Here is a 5660-nt window from a genome sequence, read left to right on the forward strand (position 1 = left end):
TTTCCTCAGTAAAACAGAAAGAAAATACAGATGTAAATGAGACTAAATGCTATACTTGGATCCAGACTGTGGGACACACATCTGATTTTATCATAATTACTGTCCTCCCTCAGCTCCTGTTTCTCTGTCTGATAATGTTCCCACATTTTGTTCTTCATGACTCCCTTCATGACAGTTAGCAGTTTATTTGCCTACAGTGGCTTTTGCTACTTTATATCTGCCCATGGGTCCCAGCTCAGTTACAGATGTTTGAACTAACCTGGCTCCTTGCTGCATCTTCCAGCTGAGGAAATTGCAAGTATTATCATGGCAAGCAGAAAAAATAGAGGATACACCCTGCACCTCAGATTTCTGTAGCACTTTTTATAAACCCGTGTGGCTGGTAGCAGACTTCTCATTTCTTGGGTTGGTGGTTTTTTTTTTGTTGTGTTGTTGTTGTTGTTTTGTTTTTGTTTGTTTGTTTGGTTTGGTTTGTTGTTTTTTGTTTGTTTTTTGTTGTTGTTGTTTTGTGAATTGGCAAATATATACTAGAGGAATGAAGTATTTGACATTAAAAATGGGACACACCTTTTAATTCTCATGAAAGTATTATCACGAGAAGCCTTCTTACATCAACAGAGTGAGAACAAGTTAAATATTTTGTTTCAAAGGGATTATCCCTACCCAACAGGGAACAGCTGGCATAAAGCGTTGATCCACCTCCCATTGCAAACATGAGCCAAACTCCTGTTGATTTCGTTGGTACGGAATCAAGCCCTTATTAAGTTCACGACCAGCTTTGCACAACTTCTGCCTCTGTCTGCTTCCCTCGTTTATAGGCTGACCTGCCACTCTTGAGAACCTGAGCTGAAGAGGGCAGCAATGAAACAAACAAACAAAAAACAAGAGGCAAATGAGTAAAATAGCATGAAAATTTGTTTCTAAATATATTCAGTTGTGCAGTACATATCAAGCAGCCCTACTAACTTCAATCCAGTCCTTCTGTCCTTTCTGTATGAAAAAAACACATGACAAGGAATAAGATGTATCCAGGATCTTCACTCATGAAATAAGGTAGCTTAGATTCTTATCTTTTCTATGTCAGCAATGTTCCTCTCCAGGCTCTGTCTCAATTCTGTGGCTAGCTGCTTGAAAATGACTGTTTTGTTATGGTATCTCCAAGTTCTGTACACAAATCCTTGTGCACAAAACACAAGTTACTCGGTTACTCAGGAGACCTTACTCTCAGATCTAGAAAGGGCTACAGGCTTTTTCTTCTCTAATCTGAGTGTTCTCATCAAGAGGAGAAAATAAATTTATGTAGAACTTTTAGAGAACATATATTGCTAAGAAAAAATCTGGACATGAGTTAGGATCCAAATCTCTGATATCAGCAGGCTTCCTGTCCATCAACATCCAGTCCCTTCATTGTTCTCCTGTTGGAATGCATTTCTGCTCAATGGCAGACCAGGTTGAAACTACCAGTGCCTAGGAACAGCAAAAAAGGTAATGAGTTATTAAGAGCCATATGGTATGTGACATATCCGTGAAAAAACTGGGGTTGGACTCTCTTATTTTATCTAAATGTTAGTACTTATTAACAAGATGTTTTCATATCCTTTCTAATACTTTGAGATAAATTTTCATCTATCATAGCTATCTTCATTTTACTCAGTTAACAATGAATGATCAGTGAAACATTTTGGAACAGAAAAGGCTAGATGATTCATATAACCTCTGATGTGAAGGGTTTTCAAAGTTTAAAGTAGTTATGTCTCTTTCACAACATGTAAGAACCAAGAAATGATACAGGATAGCTAAGAAGCTTGAATTGAATAACACAGTTGGTGAAATGTTCATACTGGTTTGATTTTTTGATAATCAAATTGTGTTTCATTGTTCAGTATTTGCACGACTTCTCAAACAAAGAAGCTGTCTTCACAGCCATCTCTTTTCACTGAAAGTCACCTTTTGATGATAGTGGTGTGACTGTGTGAGTGTTGTATAACTGCAATTTCTATCTCCTGAGGAAGGTGCTGTGCAAAAAGCTGTGTTTCATCTTTTTTATTAAAACTGCCAGAAGATCCAAGATGTGAAAAGGAGTCCAAAGTCTTGCCCAGCTGTGGCTAACAAGGAATCTAGAAACGTTGCCATAACGTTCCTGTTATGCACACTTCTGATAAGTCTGTGTGAAGACTGTAGGATCAAATTCTCTGCTGGAATGAAAAATATTTCTTTGGTGTCTGCCACACTTTTACTACCCGTTTCAGCAAAGACCTTGGTTACTAAATGCTAAAATACAGATTGTATAATCCAACTTGTATAATCAATGTTTTTATCTTTGTGCCAATGCACATAAAGAGGTAAATGTGATGCATGCATGACTTCTTCATGGAACTTCCACTATTTAAGCTTATGAGTGGAAATTCAGTATCCTGTTCAGGTAGATTATTTTACAATATTAATAGCCTTTGCTATTGCATGATTTCCAGAAACATGTAAGCCTCTTCCCTGTGGAAGGCTAAATGTGCTGCTCCACTGTTCTGGACCAATATTGCAATTCTGTGGTTTTGCATTTTTAGCTATTTCTTTTGAAATTTCTAGTTAGCGAAAAAATCAAGCTATTCTAGGTTATTTCTATTTATGAGGAAAAAATGCAGCGAGTCACATACTACTTTTTTGCAATAAATAAATAAATAAAAGGGACAAAGTTCAATTTTTCTGACCCCTGATCAAGTCAAACAACCAGAATAATTTTACCCTGCTGCCTGTGAAACCTTCCTCAGCCACAGCTCATTCCTTATGCTCACCCTTGGCCTCTTGTGGGGATGTGCTGTCTGTTTATCCTGCCTCCTCTCCCCTTTCCTGCAGTGCCTCTGGTGGCTTTGCTTCCCACCCACCTCTGGAAGACACTCAGTGCAATGCTCAAAGATTCAGTTCCCTCACAGTCCATCTCTGAGTAGTCAGGCCTTACCTGTGCTTTGCTTTGGAGGCTACATATCTTCACAATGGAATGAGTTGCTCCTTCCCAGCTAGCTCAGCTGAGGGAAAATGACTGCAGACATCAGCTCTGGCAGTGCTTCATCCAACCAGTCATAATCTATTTTCTACCAAAATTATTCTCATAACTCGCTTTGCATAAAAAGCAAGCCTGAAAAGAAGAGGAATAAAACATAGAGTGGTTTAGAATTGTATACTAGGAATAATTAAACTTTTAGTAAAATGCTTCTGTCATTTCTCTATTTTTACTCACCGTGAGGAGGACAGCATGTTCTCATCTCTATAGAGTCACATAAACGACTTGATTAAAGTGCATGTTGCAGAGCTGAATCTGGGCATTTGAAGCTTCTTTGCTGTTTTCTTAAGGTATTTGTATGATAGATGAGGAAAAATTAAGTCCTCTGCTCCCGTGCTTAGTTCATCTTGTTATGATGTAGATATATTTTCCACAACTTGCAAATAGGGTAAAGAACAAGAGTACTTTAGCTATTTAAAGTCTTTAGAAGAAGAAAGGCAGTTTAGATTACCAGCAGCCTACAATGTGCTTGGCACAAAAATGTCAGTTTTAATGGCAAAGTTCAGGATAAAACTGTGTCAGCTAATTTAATCATTTACCATGAAATACCAGTTATCTTAATCTTACATGCAGTCCTTAAGTCTGCTGCATATTTTTTTTTGTAATTGAATCCTGACCCTAAAAGGGAGCGAGCAAGGAATTTGCTTTTCAATGAATAGTTTGACTCTAAATGTTTCTGTTTATAAATTGTATTTGCAGCATTGTCAGATATTCTAATACTGAGTAGCTAATATTTCTGATGAGTCAATTTTTTTTTTGTTTCATATTTGTTTTCCATGCTGCAGAAATCATATTAGTATTCAGTTTCTATGGAACTTAACTGAATTCTCTGGAAAAGTGCAAATATTGTTCCCAGAACTTAAGGCAAATAAATTAGTATCTAACCCAGATGACACAATTTATTCGTGTGGTTTGCTTTCCATCTAGATACCTGATGTATTACTTCAGCAGCAAATTCAACAAGGCCAAGATGTCTTCATTTTCCTCCAGAGCAAGAGCTGTACAAGCATTGTGATGGAAGTATTGGTCTTCTGTGGCCAGCCGGCGAGAACCCATCAACAGCTGTGATGAGCAGAGCAGACAGAGAGACAGGAGGCAGCTGAAGCCAAAGAGGACCCATGCCTAGAGCTCTGTGTGTGTGATTGGAGCAGAGAGAGGCCAGGACCCAAGGAAATCCCAGCAGCAAGGGAAAAAAACAGATTGACTCTCAGTGACTCATTTAGCTCCTGGATTGGACAGATCTCTCCCCTGCTGGCAATTTGGCTGAGCATCAATGGACAGATACCAGGATGAATAGCTTAAAATAATTAGGGGTTGGGAATCTGCAAAACTGCTAGCCATCCAATTCTTTACTCTGCAATGTGAGGCACAAAAAAGAAATTACATTTAGGTTATTAAATATTAAGTCAGTGGATTTGCCTCCATTTGGTCCAGAACAGGAAACTGGATAAAATTCAACATTTATTTCATTGTGTTGATGGCCTGTTTATCACTGAGCGGGTGAGTGCATTTTGGCAGGTCAAGCTCTTTGACACATGGGGCGAACGTGTGCTTAATTTCTCAAACAGAAGAATTAATATAATAATAATTAACACAGATGAGAACAGAATTAAAATCAAGTACAGTCAAGAGTTCAGTTAAATGCCAGATATTCTGCTTTCTGTGTGTTCTGGGGCCAGATTTTTTTACTGTTGAAGGTAGTGAGGATTTTGCTATTGGTGCTGATGGGAGATGAATGGTTCTGAATGTAGAGATACTGGATTCCCTGTACTTTCTATTTAGTGCTTAAAAATAGAAGCAACAGGCTCATTTAGTATCAGTAAAGGTCAGTTAAAATTATAGAGACATCCTTTGGAGCAAATCCTCTGCCTTGTATTTGCATATTTATGAACTAGAGATTACGACAGGCTATTCCATTTATTAGAGCAGCATCTCTATAGTTAATTGTCTGTCAGTATTTCCATTATAAACCCCGTTTTTCAGTGTTTTAATATCTCAGCCATTTAAAATCACATCAGGAAGCAAGTTGGCCTTGTGTTGTCAGGCCAGGTGCAATTTTTTGTTCTGGATTATTATCAGTAATCAAATACTGTTCATTATATATGCAAATAAGTCACGACATTTCTGGTGGGGGAAAATAGCAAAGCATGGAAGTTCATTGTGGCTTTGTGATTTTGTTGTTTTTTTTTTTAGAAAAGAAGAGAAAAGATGAATTTGGCAAATGATGGCAACTGAGACTTCATGATTTAAGAACAGCATCTCAAGCAGTTATTCTGAAGTGGTTCTCAGTGTGAATGAGGTTGCCACATGCTTATCAGTGGTGATAGAATTATATAGCTACAGATGTCTTGCCCCTCAAAAGCTTCTTGTCTGTCAGAGTGGATGAAGAACACCAGGTAAGAAAGCAGAGGACGTAAAAAAAAACATGAGCGTCTAGAAGTAACAATAACCCCAGTTGTACCTTCAAAAACTGACCTCTTTTTAAATGTTCTCAAGATGTAGAGAAGTGCAGTGGCCTTATTCCTGTTCTATGGGGTGGAGAAGTGGGGCTACTGAGGCTCTCAGGAAAAGGCAGTTGTGAAGATGCTTTGCATGCACCTCTGAG

The 5660-nt window shown here is 38.2% G+C and overlaps 1 long non-coding RNA gene across 1 annotated transcript; it reads right to left on the reverse strand.

Moving 5' to 3' along the window:
- Positions 1–465: 465 nt before the first annotated feature.
- LOC109369270 lies at positions 466–3666 on the reverse strand. Its single transcript, XR_004160795.1, has 3 exons — positions 3233–3666; positions 2954–3130; positions 466–1467 (listed from the first exon to the last, which is right to left on the reverse strand). It is a non-coding gene; the product is annotated as an uncharacterized LOC109369270 (long non-coding RNA).
- Positions 3667–5660: the final 1994 nt, after the last annotated feature.

Source organism: Meleagris gallopavo, chromosome 10 (genome assembly GCF_000146605.3).
Source record: "Meleagris gallopavo isolate NT-WF06-2002-E0010 breed Aviagen turkey brand Nicholas breeding stock chromosome 10, Turkey_5.1, whole genome shotgun sequence".
Lineage (NCBI taxonomy): Eukaryota > Metazoa > Chordata > Aves > Galliformes > Phasianidae > Meleagris > Meleagris gallopavo.